The sequence below is a fragment of the Trichoplusia ni genome, chromosome 4 (assembly GCF_003590095.1).
Source record: "Trichoplusia ni isolate ovarian cell line Hi5 chromosome 4, tn1, whole genome shotgun sequence".
NCBI classification, from domain to species: Eukaryota; Metazoa; Arthropoda; class Insecta; order Lepidoptera; family Noctuidae; genus Trichoplusia; species Trichoplusia ni.
Genome location: NC_039481.1, coordinates 14,132,022 through 14,153,901, shown reverse-complemented (window position 1 = coordinate 14,153,901; position 21,880 = coordinate 14,132,022). Strand labels below are relative to the sequence as shown.

General features: G+C 34.3%; 1 protein-coding gene and 1 non-coding gene across 3 annotated transcripts in view; both read right to left on the bottom strand.

Annotated features, from left to right (window-relative positions):
• The window catches only part of LOC113493131 (protein spire-like), a 136,057-nt gene that overhangs the window by 32,864 nt on the left and 81,313 nt on the right, over positions 1-21,880 (bottom strand). The gene's annotated exons all lie outside the window — the stretch shown is intronic.
• Trnat-agu lies at positions 1,516-1,589 on the bottom strand. The gene has a single exon. It is a non-coding gene; the product is annotated as a tRNA-Thr (tRNA).

Here is a 21,880-nt window from a genome sequence, read left to right as displayed (position 1 = left end):
AGAAAATCAAAGCTATATCATAAACCTCCTTTCTCACGATTTGATCAAAAAGATCTTTCTACTGTTTTTTAAATTTAAAAACAAAACCCAACCGCTCGAAATTCAAATACGATTTCTGTTTGACCAGCAAAAATGACAATATTGTGTGCCAGCATTACAAATCGTGTCTAGGTAGCAGCTTTTATTTGCATACCCTTTAGGGCCGTCACAACCCCTCAATATCTACTGCTAAATATTAAAGACAACATAACTCGTAGCTGTCGCGCTACTCGTTCACAAGTGACGGCCCTGAAGTAGCTAATGTTTTATACAACAGGCGAATGATTGAATGCGAAATATTGTAAATCAGAACTGAAATGTATTGATATGTATGTACGGATAGTGATATATAGAATTTAGCATGCGATGTAACGGAAACATCTGTGGATATGCGCTGTATCTCACGCTGGACTGCACGAAAAGCTGAGCGGTTGAGGTCTTCAAGCCAAAGCTAGTAAGCGCGACGTCGTGTCGCGGGTTCGATCCCCGCGCATAACAAGCATTTGTGAGATCCACGAATTCTTGCCTTGAGTATGACTCTTTGTGCATGGGACTTGGATGTTTGTGAAAGCCCCCGCGACGCAAAGATTAAATACTTTAATTTGGGAATCGCTTTTTTTCCAAAAGGTTTGATAAAAGATACACCCCGAGATCAGTATGCAAATTGGAATTCATAATAAAATAATAGGAAGCATTGATTACAAAAAAAAAAACAATAGCGTTAAGTTAGCTATTCAGTTTTCGGTTACGCAACAAGTGAGGAGTAGACTGCCATCTAGTGGTAGAAAGTGTTAAACGGATAATGACAACAAACAGGACTCTTTCTGCCCAAAGAAATCTAATCGCTTAAAATATTTATCTCTGTCCAGTTAGTGAAATTATAAAATTAAAATGCATCGTTCATGGCATTCAAATTTCTTTCAAGTTATAAATAATTTTGTAACTAGTCTTAGAAACCAGAAGTGAGGACAGGTTTTTAAAAAGAAAGCACGGTTACGTCACAAATAATTAAACCCAATCATTACAAAGATAAGTTGAAGTTAATACATCAAACTCTAATTACTGCAAAGGAATATGAATGGCAATTATCGAAATAACAATATGGCTGCTATGCTGAATAAATACAACGAAGGTCACGGAGATGTTCCAGCGAAGCCAGCTGACACCGGAGAGAGAGCGTTGCTAAGAGCGCTCCGTCTTTTATAGCGGACTGCTTGTCAAATCCCAGGTTCGAAAGAGGTTTAAGGATCTTGAAGGAGGTTTCACTTTGTAAAGGAGGTTTCGTCAACACTAGTTTAAATGCCTTGTATATCATTTTATCTGTAAGAAGAATTCAAGTACCTATACCTGTATCATAATTTATTGTCAATCAAGCCAAATTGAGACATTACTTTTTATTACTTTTTAATATTAATAAATGAAAACATTATTTTTGAAAACACATAAATGCAAAATATCATCTTTGTGTAACTAAATAGGCCCCGGCGAGATTCGAACTCGCGATCTCCTGTTTACTAGACAGGCGCTTTAACCAACTAAGCCACGGCGCCCTTGTGACTATTGCCGAAATATAGCTGCTATATCTAACAAGCAAAAATATTTATACGATAATCAAATCAAAAAACGATGTTAATATGCTGTTTCGGCTGATGTCACTTGACGAGGAGTGTAAACGTTTAGAAATTAGTTTATAATTTAAACGATTTATTTTCTTAAGTGAAAATATATATTTAAACTTTAAAAACATTTTCATTTTACGATCGTATACACTAATCTATCTACAAAGATAAATTCAAAGCTTACTCTTATTGGCGCCCAAACGTGGGACTTGGACTTTTATCAATATTATTTTTTCAGCTAGAGCAAAGAAAATTATAAATTTATAACAATACATATATATGTACTTGTGGACTAGGTTACTTTGACAATAGTAATGCATTATACTTAGTGCGTGCGCAGGAATGTCGTCCGCTGTCAACGCGAACACTATTCGAGGCATGTTGCGTAACAGTTACTGTATCCGTTCGTATTTACATATGCATAGGCCATAGAACATTATAATGTAGCCCTATATACTATATCAATGACATAGGGTATTTAGTAGTAATTATTGTTGAGCGTAGGAATTTGTAAGTTTTTTTTTTTTAATCTTTATTTTAATTTGGGGTTTTGGTCCCATCAGGACATGTCAACCCCATCGTACTCTGATACAAATAATAACTCTTCATATAACTTAAAATAATAACAGAACTTAGAATTGATTATTGTTCTGTTATTATTTTAAGTTATATTGTAAGTTTTTAAATAGACGATTAAGAGCGATTTTTCAATCGCCAGACAACTTTTATTCGACGAATATGTTTGACGTTTTGATAGCTTTTGTATAGAAAATATGTCAAACAGCCATATTTATTCCTCAGATAAAAGTTATCTGACGATTGAAAAATCGGGCCTAATTCAAATATTGAGAAATGTGAGTTTTAGAGAAAAATAAAAGATAGCGTTATAGGCTAGACTAAATTTACCCAGCAATTATATAATTCGTTTTTTATTACTTGATTAAAGTGTGAATTTGATAAATAAAACGTCTCACATGTAAAAAAAAACTTATTTCATATTAAAGCACTTTTGAACGCATCTGTACGTGCTGAAAATGAACTAAAGCTCCGTTACATTCACACGTACAGCCAACAACAAAAATGTTTACAATAAATATTACCGTTAAACAATTTAACGCTATCAACGAATCTTTCTTGCCGGTTATGAATGTTTGATTTATTTTTCGTTTGTCACACTTTTTTAATATTCACTGTAAACAGAACTCGGTTCAATGGCCTTAAAAGTTTTTTATATTGAATTCATGTTATGAAGTATTGAGGCTAGTAGAGTCTTACGTCAAATCGATTTACTTCAAAATAATTAGAGTAGACTGTCGTCTATTCTTAGTTTGTATTAGGCTTTGTAGTAATATGTGGTGAAGATTTTTTATTCTGTGTACCTAAAGTCAAAGAGAAAACTAAATGTGTTCCCACTTGGCTAGATCAACTCATTTTCAATTATCTACTTAGTTATGTAGAGCATACATAGATCTACTAATTCTGACTTATTCATGGAGCATTTTCCCTTAACTCTGTAAAACAATTCAATGAAGAACACTTACAAAACCTATTATAACAATTCAACCTTTAATAAAACTATTAACCCATCGCATACAAAAAGAACAATTTAATTATTTATCAAATAATAAAACAAACCTAAACAAAGAAAAAAGTAAGCTTGAAAAAATCTCGATTCAATCCTAACCTAATCCCGTTACCGTCAAAATACGCGAAACATTTCACAATAAACCCCAACCCCGAGGGAAGAGAGGGGTATGAAGGGAAGGGGTGTGGAGGAGGGGTTTGCCTTCAGTTGTCAGTACTGACACTCCGGTAATTGAATAGCTTTCACATGGCGTATGGGAGTACAACGGTATTGTCTCTAGTCGGTATGACGCGCGATATCACAGCATATTTAGTTTCTGCTGTGATAGGCATTTGCTTTGTTTTTATAGAAATATAGAGATACCTATAGATGGCGAGTAAGTTATACATTTTGTTATAGCTGGCATACTTTTCTTTTCATAAAAATAGAGATATGCCTGCTTTAATTAATAACGTGCTGATTATGTTCAGGACGTGACTGTCAAAGTTACATAACAAAATTTGACACTGACACTCAAAAAAACATAAAAGACTTATCTATCCTGAATGTTTAGTTATAGGATTTTAAATAAAAAAATAAGATTGACAAAAAACTATCTCTTAAATCCTGAAATATCTCGACTTACTGTTTGTAAAATAGCTTATAATAACACCGTGCAAAGAATAAAACATGAGGTACCCTTGAAATACTTTCGATCGATAAATCACTTCCTGGCTATGGAATAAATTCACTTATCGGGTCGTTCCTATGCCCCGGCGACCAGCGAACGTCATAAGAATTCGTTGTTACTATCGTCTCATTTTAATGAACCGTGACGGCGCCACCATAGTTGTATGCAACTGTTTATAGGGACTGTATTATGAAATTATTTGACGATACAAAAGTTATCTGACGATTGAAAAAGTGGGCCTTAATCTTTGAAAAATATTGTGCGCTGGTATCAATACAAATAGATTTAAGATATTTTGACATGACAATATTTGTGTCAGTAAAACGTGGCATAAAGGTACATAAAACTTGACGACATCAAAATATTATTACAGTGTAGTTATTTCCCACATTACGTTTGATATTGACACAATGTTACATCCAAAGAAATATAGTTTACTATTGAAACTATGAAGTTTATTAGTCATTCTTTTCTATAGGATGTTGAAAAGTCGATGCTCACATATTAAACCGTTTTGACATTCGTCATCCTCTGGAACATTATCACAAATTACTTAATGGCAATACCTTGATAAGACATTTTCAAAACGCCTCCTCTATTTAGGACAAGAATATATTTACTATTACAGTCCTTTCCAAAACCAGCTCATTAGAATATTTTAAAGCAAGCAAAGATAACACCCATAACTCTAATTAGAAGAAAACTCATTGACGGTCATCAAACATCAACAGATCTCAGCTATTTGAATACATTTTCTCGTCCTAAGCAATAATTTCCACAATATCTAATTATTCAGTTCTCACGGGCCTCTATTGTGCAACAATGTATAAGGGAAAGGTGATATTTTATTAATTCGCACTAAGTACTCTCTTATCGAGATCTAAATCTTCCTTTTTGGAGTCGAAACTTTTTGGATGCCAACGTCATAATTGCTCAGCAAACACTTTCGCGGAATGCTTTCTCACTGATTCTGTTTGTAATTGTTACATTTATTTCTGAGGTAAGTTATTATGGACGGTTAGCTGTTTTGATTAACAGCGAGTAATCAGTTCACTGTTACGTACGTAACTTTGTAATTTAAATGTGTGACTTGAAACTATTCTTAACATGCTAGCTGGAGAAAACCTTTCAGTCGTTGAAAGCTTTTTTTTTTGGAATATACTTATTTACAAACTTTAATTTGTGATACAAAAAAAATGAGCCACGAAAAACAGTATTTATTGTAGACTAGGAAAAAAAGGCATCAATAAACTTCTAAAACTTGCATGAGGTAAATCTATTAAAATACCAATTCCCGACAGCAATAGGCAACAAATTGAAATATTTAAACTGTAAATACAAGGACCAGCAAACACAGGGGTACATTTAAAACACACACAATATAATTACGCGCAGACCTTAGGGACGGAAGTCGGAAGCACCGGTCTCGGTTGACTGACAGCTGTAAACAATGGCGACATTATAAGGTACACATGTTTTGCTGTCGTGCACTTTCGTAATGGAATTGATATGTTTAGGATACATTAATATAGGACCGATTGAAATGATTAACTTGTAACGAGTGGAAGAGGTTTGGTTGTTTTTAAAAATAAAATAGCAGTTATAAGAAGCTATATTTCAATAAAAAAAGGAAAAAAGAATTTTCATACTGATTTAAAAATGATGCATCAAACAAGTACGCTCTCTAGCTCGTATTTATTTGAAAGCTTTCGAACTTATAAAACTTAATCACAGCAGTTTATAAAGCCGATACTAAAAAAGCTAACAAACATAATCCCTTTATTACATAAGCCTCGTATCTAGTTCAAAACACTTAAGAGGAACCTAAATAAGAGCAAAAGAATTCCGATGTCGCAACGCATCGGAACTGTGCTCAGAATCTGTAGGAAACAAAAATATCGTTGCATCGCCTCCTTTCGCAATGTCATCGAATAACGCGGGCGTTGTGCAAACAATTTGGTGATGACGTAAGGGGTCATCGAAGACTACACCCGACATACGCGAAAATGATGATAATGACTTGTGTTGTGTGTAATTGTTAATCTATATCCGGTTATATTTGGGGCAAATGTGTGGGTGAAGTGCAAACAGTCTTCAAGTATTTCAAAAACATTCGGGAAATGGAAACTGATGTCATAGTTAATTTGCTAGACCTCATATAATGAAAATTGAAACCGAGGTAGAAAAGCATTCGATCCAAGTTATTTATGAAATTGTGATAGATTCGCTTAGACTGGAAATCGACCCCAAAAAACTTGAGAGAGACTGCTCAAAAGAACGGAAAACAAACAAAACGAGAACTATTTTATGACAGGTCTAGACAAAAGTATAGATATAAACTTACAAACTTCAAGATTGTCAAGAATGTAATAAAATGGACATTAACGACATCCCTTTCGCAGGCTCGTATGTACACTTTCAACAGCAATAAAATTACTTATAACTTTTTCATCATTAATGACTTCGATCATAGCAGTAAGACAGCCTTCTTGCTTCCCACGGTAAAATACGAGATCAATGATTTCCTCTATTTAAATAGTAAAAGCTAACTTAACTTATATAAGTTTTACAGCCTTAGTCAAACAACTTAATTCATTACTTCCAATGTGAGAAAGTCAATTAATTAATCATATGACTTCGAAATAGAGAGACGAGAGGTGGAAGGCGGGACATTAAAACAAGGATCACACAAAATTACCATTTACCTTATACTCATCAAGACTTTCAAGAAACATGAAAGGCAATAAATAATAAAATGTAAGCAATACATATTAACACGTCCAACTTTTTAATTTATTACGTGTTCGCCTGTCAATTTTCGTAATCATTGCTTAAAAGGCAAAAACTTGTCACCGATAATATGTCAATTAAAGGCAAGTTTAAATTACGTCCTTCCTTTTAAACTTTACAAAACATAACTGTAGAATAAGTTGTGGAAAATGCTCCGCAGTCATTTATGAAATAATTTTCGAACACCAATTTCCATTTAAGAGTTTGCTTAAAAATTGCTAGTTCATCATATCTGCTATAAAAATTAATAACTCAATTCATTTAGCAAACGTCAAACGCTGGAAAGTTGTGATTTATACGAAATCCAATAAATGGTCAACCGTAGCCATCCGATTAATCGATGAAACATCAATTAAGGCAGACAAAATAAGCAAACACAAAAATGCTTTCAAAACCGCGAAAGGACTCATCGAACCAAATTAAAATTCAGCATAATATATCTATTCTCGGGAGTGCATTATTTATGTATTAATTATAACACGACGATAGCGAAAGTGGAGGAAGACTTGATTTCTAACCATGGTATTATGCGGTGAAAACAATTTGAGTCGCATTGTGGGTGGTACGACTGCACCAATAGTGCCGATAAGGTGTCGTGTGTCGCCCACAATAACACAATATGTGGATTTATTATACATGTTATTATTGGTCGTGATATTGTGAAAATAGATTTGTCTTTGTGTTGTTATATAAGATGAAATAACCAAATCATAATTCAATAATATATTGGATAAACGGCCAAAATTGAAAAAAATCCACCTAGGTTAGGCCTTGTTACGTCACATAAGTAAATATACGTCTGGTATTTAGCTTAACCAATGGTTTTCTCCTTTATTTTATGAAGATCGTCTTATCAATTCTTATATTTTGGGTTAGGTTAGTCCGGAGGTGAAACTTTTGCATGGCCCTTGATGTTTTTCTCTAGCTAGTGTTATCCAAAGAAGTTTCCCTACTCTGTTACTACGAAATCGACATTTGAAAATGTAGCTGAAAAAAATCTCATAAGTTCCTGTTATTTATTTTCATTACGACTATTATTTTCGAATGCACAACGGTCCAAAATTATACAGTTACAAGACAAATTGTTGAATTAGGTAAAGAGATGGCCGGATCGCGTGTTGCGGTCTTTCTTATGTTTAATATGAGTCGAGCTAAAATTGAACCGTTTTCACACGGCTCTGGGTGGTATCTACTCGTTTATTCAATTAACTAAAGTAGTTGTTTCTCTGTCACTTCTTAACTCGTAGACACTTGTATTGGTCTCCAAGTTTTTTTTTGCATTGCCAAAATAAAACGGTTTCAACAACTTTTGTACTTTTATACAAATGTATGTCTTACACATATTTAACACACTTAAAAGGTACCATTGGTGGTATTGTAATGTTAGCAAACTTAAACGTAATATTTCATTCAGTGAACAAGCATTTATGCATAGCCCGACAGATAGTTTTGTTCGCTGCTCGATTTCAAAATGTTACATCATGTTTTATGGAGAAGAACCAGATAGAAAAGCTGTAAAATGTGGTGCAAATGTCAGAATTTCTGTCAAATTATGCACACGACCGAGCGTGGGTGGACGCGGACAGATTGGATTGTCTCCATTCTAATGCTCGCTTTGTGTCCGATTATAATCGGCACTATTAGTGCCGTCCATTCCACCGAGTAATGGATGTCTTGCCATTTACGTATGACATTTTTACGACACCTTATAACGAAAGAGATATTAATTGGGTGCATATCTTATGTTAGTAAATGACGTCTTTCTTCAGTTAATCGGCCATTTGTTTTAGTTAGCAAGATTGTCGTTTCTATTTCCGGGTCAAAGTGCTTTATTTATTGTTTACGTCGTGTAAAGCGATCTATTATGAGCTTTGAAAGTGCCGATCGATTTGGGTACAGTTGATACTGGAATTCCTTCCTTCCTAAAATTATTATAACAAAGATTTAACAAGTTAAAGCACTGTCCGTTCCCATGAGCCTGATTTCCTGAATCTTACGTAACATACATTTCGCGTCTATGTATTACGAAATATACCTTAAGGATATATAATAACGATGGAACATCATACCAGACACAATAGCACAAACGTCTTCAATGGAAGATGAAAGCTGAGTGAAATTTTATCAATTCTATCCCAAACAGCCCGCGGGCGACTCGGGATATCAATAGTGTCGAGGCCGGCCATATTAATTATACAGCGACCACAATAGTACGAAGAAAGTAACAGTCTCGATGCGAATTCGTAACGTTACGTATTATGCTTTCATCGCGTTACTAAAGGCTTCATCACAACCATCACAATGCAGTTGGAAAACAAGAAATCAAGAACAAATGTATCAGTAAAGTTCTCACCGAACAGCAAAGTTAATTTTGTATAAGCTTATGAGAATAAATTGGCAGTGATAATTAAAAACTTTCAAGTGTCAGTGCTGTAATAAGATTCGGTTTGGGTTTACAATGACGTGTTATCACAATATCTGCTAGTGAATGAACTTTAGAGGAAGAACTACAATAATACGATGAATGTGACTTTCTTCGATTGTTTATTTTTTTAACGATCAATAGTAAGTTTAATTATCTCGATTGGTATTTCCCACTTTTTGTTACTGATGTAAATAAAGAATTGCACCCTGTTGGATGAGTAAAAGTTATTGTGCGGTTAAGTTAAGAGAATTGCCAACTTTGAAAAAAATCAGAAAAATCTTTTTTTTTTGGACAAAACCTCAATTTTGAATCGACTTCGAAAAGGAGGAGGTTCTTAATTCAATTCTCAAGTACTTTTTGTTCTTTTTTGTTACATTAGAACTTCATACGGGTTGAGCTGATTTTGCTATTTTTTAATTACAAGTTAAATCGCTTTCGTTTGGCTCTGTATTATATTATTGGTTCAGCTCAATATTACGTAATTTACATATTATAAGCCAGAAAAAAATATCCAGAGAAACATTCCTCATTATTTAGACGAAACACTGAAGGTTTTTATGGCTAACAGTGAAGGTACTAAACAAAAGTGATCGCGTGTGTAAACCTCCAAATTGGTCAATAAAACAAAAAAAAACAATCGAAAGTAAAGTACCTCGCCTCGTAGTGAAACTGTAGCATTTTACCAAATGTTGGACTTTCAAAATGATTTGTGTATAAATATTTGAAAACAACATGCTTAGTGTGACTGGCAAGTTTTGTAAACAAGTTTTTGTTGTTAGTTGGCTGTTGAGCATCCTTTTTTTAGTCCTTTTAGTCATTTACGGACTGTTGAGATAATCTTCGACCAAATGACATTATTAGAACATTTAACCTTATATTTATTTATTTTTTCCTATCAGAACATTTATCAATTAACAGTCTCTTAAAAGACACCTTTTACAGTTCTCTCAGCTCTTGAAATGTCAATAAGAATACATAACAAGGTGCTAATGTAGTCTTGACATTTCATTTTCAAAACAATTTTCATTGTATAGCTTATGATTTCACGGCTTCCTGCATTAACTAAGCTGAATGGTATTAATAAATAACCATCGGGAAACATAACATTTAAAAAAAATACAAAATTATTTTACTCAAACAAATAATAATAATTCAATATTCCTCGCACTGTCACAACAGCTGTCTTGTGTTTACAGATCAAAGCTTATGTTTTCTATTCGAGACACGGTAAGACCGTTCGTTGGTAAACTGTACACGTTAATAAATTGACGTATAATGATGTTTAATAAAATGAATGTTTTGTACATCGCGTTGATTAATGGAGTCCGCACAACACGTCCGAGAGAAAACTGGTTCTGTTATGAGTATGTGAGACAGTGATAGCGAGTGATGTACTCTTAATATCAGCTTATGACTTCATGGGAATTTTGAATTTCTTGTTTATTATTATTTTTACCTGACCACAAAAGTTGAAAGACTAGATTAGTTGAGTAGGGTTGTGAAATTAAATACGGTTAGACAGTAGGTATCTATAGTTTTTTGGTGTATAAAGAAAGTAAACAATAACTTTCTGATTAATCTATAATGTTATCTTATAGCTTGTTGAACACCACACACCTAAAACAAACTTTTTCAAGGTGCCCAAAAATTGACAGTAAAAAAAGATGTACCACATAGATGCAAAATATGTTTTTGTGTCGTTCATTACGTGGTTAACAAAAAGCTGAGATGAAAGTGATTGAGTTCGCTTTCATGTGACGGTCAGCGTCATAATGTAGGTGCATGGAGAAGGTTCATTATGAAGACAAGTGGGATGAGGTCAATGACCGGCTTAGCACGAGATGCGGTTAGTGTTGACCAAATAGTAATATATCCATAGATAGTATGCTAATGTTTCAGATTTTATAATAATAGTACAATGTGTGCAGTTTGCATTGACCACTAGGTATACAAATTGAAACGGTGAAAGAGCTAATGATAATGGCCTGGGCCCCAATTCTGCTATTTACAACGGCCGATGAATGAATAAAATTTGGCTTAAAATGTCATTTTTCGTATTCTCTTAAGCATTTTTCTACACAATAATTGTAAATTCAGTACGGGATGGTACACTCAAGGTCAATAAAAGTATCTTCCAATTATTGTATTGGTAAAATTCTTAACAGAATAGGAATAATTTCAAATTTAATCCAATTGCCATTCATTCATCGGCCATTGTAAAATAGCAGAATTGGGGCCCTGAAGTTTACTAATTCGATTAGAATTGTGAAAAAAAATATGCGAAAAGTATTATAGCGAAACGAAGAAGTATCTAAGGCACAATGGAGTGAATCTTCTTAGTTTCTTGTGTTGTGGTGAGATGTTTTGTATCGATGTACGAATAGTTATTGACACATCGTGAGGAGGTTAGAATTTCACTTGTTTCAATGTCAGAGCGTCGTGTAGTTTTATTACGCTCAGTCATTCTTAGATCAGAAACAATCGCACCAGTGAATGCGGTAGGTATATGCAACGGTTTTCACTTGTCTAAGCTATTGGTGAGATAAAATTAACTGTAAAGAGAAAGAAAGTATTGCATTTGAAATATCTCTCCTGGGTGCCTACCACTATGTCTAACACCGGACTTTTGGTAAGGAGGCGAGCAAACGAAGGGTAAAATAGGAAGGCGTTGGTTTGTAAAATAAGTATCAAAACAGTCTTATATTCAGACATGGTGGTTAAGGAATATGTGTGATTGGCCTAAATAAAAATAATCTTAACAATTCTTATTAGAAAGAAATATCGGTTCATCCACAGACAATTAGACATGTGTCCCACCATATGCAAAAAACTGCAATAATTATTTATACGCATTGCGTGACAAAGCAGAGGAAATGCGCAAGGTCTGGGGACGCACCGAAATGTGACTTCGAATTACTACGGAGAGCAAACTCACGCGCGATTCACCTCATCTAGGTCACGTGTGTTTGCGGGATACTGAAGTGTCAAATTTTAAGTCGACGTTAAGTCTAATGTAGCGACCGTTAGAAACATTTGAGGATTCCTTACAGTGAAAACGGTAGGTTATACGAAAAAAAACAAAGCATTTAATTTTAAAAACGAAAATAAATTTACTTAAGTATAATACAATTTTATTACCTATTAATGTACTCATGCAATAGTTTTTTACTTAAGTATAACATTCGTACAAAAAAAAACGCGAAAAGAAATCGTAGTAGCGATCTATCGCTGCGTGCGCCGGCACCAAAGTGTATTGACACCGATTGTGTGACAATGTATGCTGAATGAGTCATATGTGTGTCAATCATAGCATCAAACTGGTTAAATAACATGTGCTAGGAAATTATACACGATTTATGAACAACGGATACATCTATAATTGCGATGGAATGGCCAACGGCCATCTGCAGGGATACATTTCATGTAACGTATTCTATTTTGTTTATGTATTTGAACCGCAGTTAGTCGTAATGTTTAGTTAATTTATTTTGCATGCAATTAAAAGTCCTAATTGGCCACATCCCTACTGGCTAGAACCCTACTCTTATTATACCCTGGATTTAAGTATTTTATTTACCCAAAAAAGTATTCCCAAAAATATAATCTCGTCTTCTTCGAAATAAACTCCGTTCGTTTTGTGGACAATAAACTACTATAAAGAAATAAAATAAAATATAGTGCATTCCGCATAAACTGCTGCTGCTTTTGTCTGCATATCTCGGTTATCGAAAGCAAGCATTATAACTATAAACGAATATAATTAAAAACATTTATATCACATGTTGTAGAGCCCTATGTACGCACGGTGATGAGGGCACAGCATGATGCACCTGTATATATGAACTTCTCAATGGCGCTACTTAATAAGACTTTCTAGGTTAATTAAGGCACCAGAGGTTAAAGAAAGCCTGGAAGCCAATGCAATGCAATATATTATTTAGGTTTTATTACATTATGTTCCTGTAATAACTTAGAGGAACTTAGTGTAATAAAAACTTAATAAGGAATAATTAGCTAAAATACACCATAGGTACACCTAGTTTCAAAATTTTAAATCGGTATTAAACGTGACAATAACCTTTACTATAAGCTTTCAAAAAGTTCACTTAATATTATCGATTAACAGCCTCAATCAATCGTTATCTAATCAATAATAAAAACAAATCGATTGTTAATTACCTCGTTAATTTACAAAACAAGAATAAGACATCTATATGAAACGGCGAAAGTATATTAACTGTAAAAACTTATCGACACTCCAATCTCAGTACACAGCTTTCCAAAGTTTGCTAATTTATATTACGACTTACGAGTTACCACAACATGTGACCACAATCTTCACGATATTGTTCGTATCTGACCAGATCATCATCATATGAAAAAAAAATGTGGAAGTAATAGGACACATTGCAACACTTTTTTTAAAATAATCGATTTGGGAGTGACGTTTAGAAAAAAAAACAAATAAAAAAAAAAAAAAACATGAGAAAAACAATTCAGTGCAATGGCAATTAATTAAACACCATACGCCATATTCAGCAATTGGGTCGGTCGAATTCTGGCGAATCAGGTGGTTCGCGAGTTGCACCAGCTACATGGCACAATGACCCACTTCCGAGCGGCGAGAGTATCCGAACTCACAATAAATATGGAAAGTAATCTTCCGAGAGGCGCTTAATAACCAATTGCCCCGTCCTTATTTGTCTCAACGATATTTTTATCGAGAATCTCGCGAATATACCCGTTTCCTTATAGATGCTTACGTAAAATTATTTCTACGTAGCGGTGAACATTTGAAAATATGATAACATTTTGTGGGTTTTTTTTAATTAATTTATCAGTCTGTTCATGAAAGGAAATGGCCTTGATGCGTGGGTGCCCGATAAACCGATATCACAATGTCATGTTCAAATGACGATTATAATTAAAAACACGTGTCATGCAAATAATTTTTGATAAGCCCAGTTGAATACTGAGCTGACAAAAGCATAATTAAACAATATTACAAGTTCTGTAAAAGTAATATCATCCCAAAAGCTTTACACCATACTACAGTAGACAATCAAAATATTGCAATGCGCTGGTTGATAAATAGCTCACACATTCACAATGTACGATAAGTGTTATTTCACTCGCGATTATAATAACAAACATTGCTCAAGTTGACACGTCTTAGAAATAATATAACATTCACATTTCGACGACTCTTGAAGTCTTGACACTTCAAATTGTGAATAATAACGATATTGACACCAAATATGCAAGGTCAAATTAAATTTGAAAGCCAATCGTACCCTATCCGCAATCCATGCCTCAAAATATACGTTTGTCAGCTGTCACCTCCACGATGGTAACCCGTTATAATCTACGTGCCGTTTTGATATCTTTTGTGCTGTTTGAAACACCAAAATTGTGATCGTCATCGTCCTCCTTATCTATAGGCCAATTAGGTACTATCCCTCGATACAAGTAAATACAATTTAATTGATCATCATGATTTATGTAAAATCCAAGTTCAATGTCAGCGGTGCTCTTGCACGGTGACAAATTATCACGAACGATACAATACGGCTGTCAAAAACGTAAACGAACACCGTTATACGGGTAAGTTCATTCATAGAACATGACAAAACATTTGTGGAGTGGAGTGGTCCGGCAGGTTGCCTACTGGGACCTGACCGGTATTGGGCACCCGGTCACCGCCTGTTTGGGTCACCGGCAACCGATGCCGTAGGTGACGATTGAAAGAATTGAGGACAAAAACATAAGCCTACTTTGGAAGCCGTAACTTTGGTGTTACTGTAGATATTAATTATTTTGACATTCATTTATCTCTTTTAAATATATTTCTACATTTCTGTAAAATCATTATTGTGTTAATACTACAAACAGACTGCCAATTAAAGCAGCCTTAAAAACGAAACCAAAATAACAACAATTCCAAACACCATTTAAAATAAGCCCAAATCCTGATCAAGCCAAGCAAGCTTTGCTACTAACCGAAGCTCATGCCTACCGACACCTAGATCTTCAAACTATAATTGTACTCTACAAACATTAATGGCATGTTCCAATTAGTAATTGCCAACGCTATTTTAAAATTGTATAGCATTACGCTAAAAATGCCAATCAAGAATGTCGTGGTGCGAATAGAACGGGCACAGCCAACACCAGGGCTAACTCATTTAGCCTCAATCACATCTTTACTTTCGATAGAGCTTTTTACTTCTTTCATTGAAGATGTTAACATGTTACCTTTTTCGGCAGAGTTTGTTATTTGACCTACATGACTTCTTGGACATAAGAGAATATCAATCAGTGAAAAAGCTTAACAAGAATACAAACAATACGATGGGGATCAAGTAACTGATGACATACGCATGTAAATGTCGGAAGCACTTTAAATTATTGTATAAATATTAAAGAGATTCACTTATTTAATAATATTGATAGAGGAAGATAAGACACAAAAAAAAAGCGCATCTGAAAACGAATGCTAAAATCAAAATAGGTATTTATTTTCATACCATTTTCCATTTCGATTTAGGTCACTCCGAAAATATGCAAGCGAGTCGGTCTGTGCATAATTACTAACTTTGGGTAGTTCTCTTTTTTGTTACGTCGAACGTTCAAGATATAATGGACAGGGTACGCGGCCATTGTGTTCCATAATTAATAGTGGTCGAGGCTGTCATCGAGCGAGCTTGTAATGTCAGACTTTTAGGGATCTGATGAGCTTGATCTAGTTCTATGTGGGTTATTGGGTAATAGGAAGTGGAGTTGGGTAGTGAGACTATGGATAGGAGATAGTGTTGAATTACGTTTGATGTTTAAAGGGCTATCTTAAAAGTATTTAGACTAAGTTCGTTATTCAAGACGGATATTTTTTGAAAACTAGAAAGAACTCAAACAATGCGCTATAAATAGTTACTATTTTAGACAAAAGTACTTTTTTGTCTTAAAAACTTAAATTAAACAAAAATATAAACCTTTTAAAAATTGTTTCTAGTTTACTCAGTCTCTTCACATTCAAAAACATTACGAAACGTACATATAATAAAATAGAGGTGCCAAGATATGATATAATTAGTTCAATTTTTTGTTTATCACGATGCCCCTAATCGCGGTCAGGGCTGCAAAAAACATTCCCACGCCACGAATACGTATAATTTAATTTGATATGGGTAGTTCCAAAAGAATACTCGTTAGAATATTTTTTTGTTCAAATATTAAACTAGTTGTTCCGCCTATTATCCTGAGAGGGTAAAATATTAACCATTAAGGATCATTAAGAGCGCCTTTTGTTTTAGATTGAAGAATTAAAGATTCATTCATGGTTTTTGAACGAAGACATAATGCTGTGGAAAAATCAATATTTTTATTTGCAAAAGACCAATTTAATTTACAGTCTTTTTTACAAGAATATTACTACGTTTCAACAGGGGAACTATTTTCACTAGTAAGACGCTTCAAAGCCGTTCTATCATTTTCTCTGTCATCTGCCGTAGGTACCTATAGACACACGACATGCCAACCAATTATGATCATTAAAAACTCCTATCATTATCGCGGCACGTGGCGCCGCCAGTCTGTCTCCACTCACCCCCCATAAAACAGCACAATGTCTAAAGGGGCAACAGTAATTACGGAACAATTACCTCACTTGACTTTTAAAATATACAAGACAGCTGACACATTCCACGTTCTATATTTAACTTTAGATGTTTATCAGTTAATAATACGAGGTTAATTTAAATTCATTGGTTTGTAGACATTAGAAAATAAACCTCTTCATACTTAACGCAATAACTACAATCACATCATGAATAATATTAAATCATGCAAATTGAATTCGAATTTATTTTTTACCTGAAAAAATTATACTATCTTTCACAATGTTGTACGTGCAATACACCACCGCCGCTCATTGACTGGGTGACACACATTATCCACTAAATTATGCCATAAATTCTCATCTCATGTCATGCGCAAGCGCAGTCGCTGCGCCTGCGCCGCGTGCCCCTACCACCGGTTCTAGATCAGAAAAAAAGTTGCGACTATAAGACAGGCAAGACTGCACATTACGACTTTATTGGCGATAATTATCCGCCGATAAAGAACCACAACAATTTTAATCTTGCATAAATTATATTAAGCCGATTACGCCGACTCAAGTTATTGCCTGTTGCATATTCGGTGTTGGTAAATTAATATCGCCCGTTTAAATGTTATGTAAAAACGGTACTGGCTTTAATCCATTTCAAGCTTGGAAAATTGAATAGGCTGAATGGTCGGCGAATATAAAACAAAATCAACCTCGTGGGAAATACGCATTCTACAATAAACGGAAATAGAATTGCCACACGATTCTTACTGAAATTCAGCTGGACTGCACTTCCACTGTTTAATTTCTATTACCATCATTTTTTTATGAATATAAATCCATTTGCAAAAATAGGCTTAATTTATTAACAGTTACAAATAAATCAATTTTCAATAAATAGAAAATAAATTCTTACAAAAAAAAGTGAAATAATTCGATCTTCAGTTAGTGAATTACGAAACAATCATTTTTTTATTTAATGCGTACCAATAAAATTAATTCCAGAATATCTTTTTAATTGAATATTTGATTCAAAATTAAATTAATTTAATTAATTGAAAACAAAAATACAGCTGTATTTATAGTCGATTATCGTTTTAGTGTCGCAGTGTTTTCGTTTAAGATTTTATTGCATGTATTATATCGAAATATTGAGAGCCGTGAGTTTAATCCGAGTGTTGAACAAATAGTAGGGGTTTCGGCTACCGAGGAATAACGGTCGGCGACCTACCGCCGAATATCGATGGCGATGCGGACACGAATATGTTGCGTGTAATAAAACACGAGAATCAATGAAATATTTGCATATAACTAGCAGGTCAGGCAAACAAAAGTTGTCCGTATGAATTTCTTCAGATATCTGTCAAATTTGTTTTTTCAACAAAAATCCTTTTTGACGAGCAGGTTTAGTGACAATATAAGAACCTTTTCGCAATCCAGAGCTTAAGATGATATAATATTTGAAACAGTTTGTAACTATTACTTTTAAATAAGTTTTATATCGCTTAATATATCATAAAAGTTAGTAAAAGATCATAATAGCTCAATTGCCTCAAACAACCATCATTAGCCACAGAAACGTCTACTTCTGCCTCCAGATCAACATAGATCTACCAGTGATCCCAATAAAGACCGGTGGAACATTCGCATGCCATCGCCTACCTACCGATATTACTATTATCAAGACAAAATTATTCTTCGAGTTTACCTATCATCAGAATCGCGAACATTCTTGTTTTCACAATACAGGTTAAAGGTAGTCTATTAATGATTATTGTATATGTATACTATTCTTGTTTAATAACACGAGAACGAATGTATTCAAAACATCTACTGTTTCAACCTAATGATGAACAAGTCAGCTTGTTATTAGTAGCAAAGTATTGGTATAGGCCTATAGTCTTATTGTAATTATATCTGTTGAAAAAGAACTTTAAAAACTGTACCCTAAGATTCAAAATCATTTATACTCGGTTAAGTCTACAATTTCAAGCGAATCAGACTAAAAACATAGTATTACTAAACTAAGACCAATTTAAGCCAAGCTTTTACATGTGTAATGGAGCCTTACAACTTAATCATCAAACTAGCCGTGAAGATAATAACAACCAATTACTTGAACTAAATCTAGGAAAGTGGGTGACTCTACAACAGGCTAATGGTCGAAAAGGAACTCTTAATATCAATAATACACTGTCTTGTGCGCGTGCGTCAATGTTAAAAGCAATGTTTATTGGCAATTTGAGATCAGCTCGCACGCCTCCTAGGTTTCTAAACGATTAGCACAATTGCTAATATTAACACAGGCTGTACAACGCCAATTTCTAGTCGCCTCGATCCTGTTACTTAGTCGCAAATAGCAATTGTTAAGTAATGTCAAGAATCAAGTGAGTTAGTATCGAGAAAACATGGTTGGATAATGGATGATAGTTTCACGGCTCTATATTATTCATAACATAACTAAGTTCATAATTGTTAACACCTTTTACTTAAACATAAACCCTAAATAAGGAAGAACTAGATAATCTCTGCTACTTCGCGCGCAAACACCGTTATTGAAAACGCTTAAAAGCCTCCATATAACTTTCCTATTTAAAATCCATTTGAATGTGCAATGACGTCACCACGTGGTTCAGTTGATACAGCTATTAATTTATTACCAAACATAACAGTTCATCACACTCGCAGGAAGAAGAACTGTTCTTGAACCGGTGATTGAATTAGACTTTAAAGCCAGTTATAACGTACGTCAGTATATACAAGTACCCGTTACGTGCAAATAGATCAAATAATTTAATAGATCAATGCAACTCCCATCATGAAAGAACATTCCGTCACCATAAACCATCTTTTTATTTGGCTCAACTACATCTTTTTTCAAATTTTTAATTTAACCGTCTCACAATTTAAACGGCCAGCCCTATTCCGCAGCAACAAACTACAGAGTAAGCAAAATAGCGAGGCTTCATATAATCTATGTTGTCAGCACTTAGCATCAAGGTTTTCCAATTAAACGAACTAATCAGCCCCTATTTATAAATGGCCGTCGTCGCGTTCTCAACAGAATGCCTGATGCAAAACCATCGGATATTCATGAAACCTCATTATGTGCACTATATCGTAGACACATGGGTTTACCCGTTAATATTCTATTTAGGCTAGTAGACATATTTATTAGCTAAATTAATGATATTAATGCTGCATGCTTCTATATTATAGATTCCATATTCCATTATTATTCTTGAATTCATGCAACAGCATGAATGAATTCATACATTCATTGTCTTCTCTGTATGTTGCCCTTTCCCATGAAACTCTGCATAAATTCATAATTGCATATTTCCTTACCATACGATATGCCCTTTCGCTTAATCCGGAAAAATATATCAAACCATAAAGCCATACAAATCAATAAGTATCGGAACAAAGAGACAGTCATACGGTACTGTATGTAGCTAATGATAGCTGGGAGCATGCGCTTGCGATCACTGCGACTGTTTGTAATTGTTAATTGACATTCTTGAACCGCACGGAAGGAAAGTACCGGGATAGGGTTGATGCGTCGGAATCCAACTGTATCATTGGATAAGTATAGATTGATCGCTCGTACAGAACATTAATCATTCAAGAGTTATCACTTCCCTATGTGATTATAGAGAATATTAATAAGGTTGAGTAGATACCGAAGATCTAGAAATATTATAAACGAATAAGAAGAATTTCTACGTTTATAAAATCTTTACGGAAATGACAATTACTAGATAATCATTTTGAAAAAAGTACAGTTAAGTTAGTAATAAGTTGTCTCTCTTCCAGAAGCGTTATTTTCGATATGGAAAATATTCAGGATTTTTTAAATGCAACCCTACCAACACAGATCACGAGACATCTGTTAATTGAATTCCTAGCAGGCGACAAAATTGGCGAAGTATGTAACTGGTAGTGGGTAAGTGTAAGTGGGTAACTAATGCCAAATAAAATTAGAAATTGCAGAAGGTAGGTAAACACACAAACCACATTTAATTAGCAGATGGTAAACATCTTGAAACACGTGTCAAAAGAAAACAACTTAATGAATGATGCCACACCAATATGTCATGCTGAACAGGAATTTCATAGAAAAGCTGGACTAATACCACCCTTTGCTAAAGGTGGGACGAGGGCATTCTTAACAATTAAACACTACTAAGACAAAGGGTAGTATACATGAGCCACTAAATATAGACCAAATGAGGCTATTTTTATAAGGGCAGGTGCTGACCACGCACGATGTCGCACTGCGTCACCTGCAGACGCAAAAACTGTAATCGCCATTACTGCAAGGAATGCGATATTTAATTTTATGGTCTGTTACAGAACCGACCCGTAGGAATTACGTATTGCCAGTATTATTTAACTGTTCGTTCTGTTTCTTGTCGAAGCGGGAATGTGTATCAGCTGTAGCTTTAACGACTGTAGAGGTATTATTGTGATTGTTATTGTTGATCTTATTGTCAATACCGCCACTTGTTGCGTAAAGATGTTCGCTTTTTATGTAAGACAGGTTTTATTGCAATGGAATTTTTAATAAAGGTGTTCTAGTTACCTACATATTTCTGAGGTGTACGTTTAATTTAGAAATTTATTATTTCTTTCTCATCTTCATCAACATCATCTTGAACATACTTACTTATATTATACATTCTTTATGGATCTATGGACTAGACTAGACTAAACTATTATCTTATTTACATCATAATTTCAGTGTTACAATTTTTTCCTTACCAAATCAGTATCAATTTGAAACCACATTGCAACAGCTATTCAATTCAAACAATTGCAACCAAACACGAGAACATAAAGACAAATGACAACGGCATAAACCTCATCGTAACTCCGTTTACACCCTAACTAATGTTTCCCAACCAGTCATAACTCTACAGCACAAACGTGATAATTTTTCCCATGTCCTGATGTTGGTTTAACGGTGAATACATGAGTTTATAACAGCAAATATCAATGCACTGGGCTCCGAGCAATAATAACAGAGGAAGCGAGATATTACCTCATAAATATTGTGGGGCTGTTTGTAAAGCTTGCAGTGATAATGATGTGTAACAAGATCTGTAACATGCGTGGAAGCAGTCATTTCCATATTGTGTAATAACTC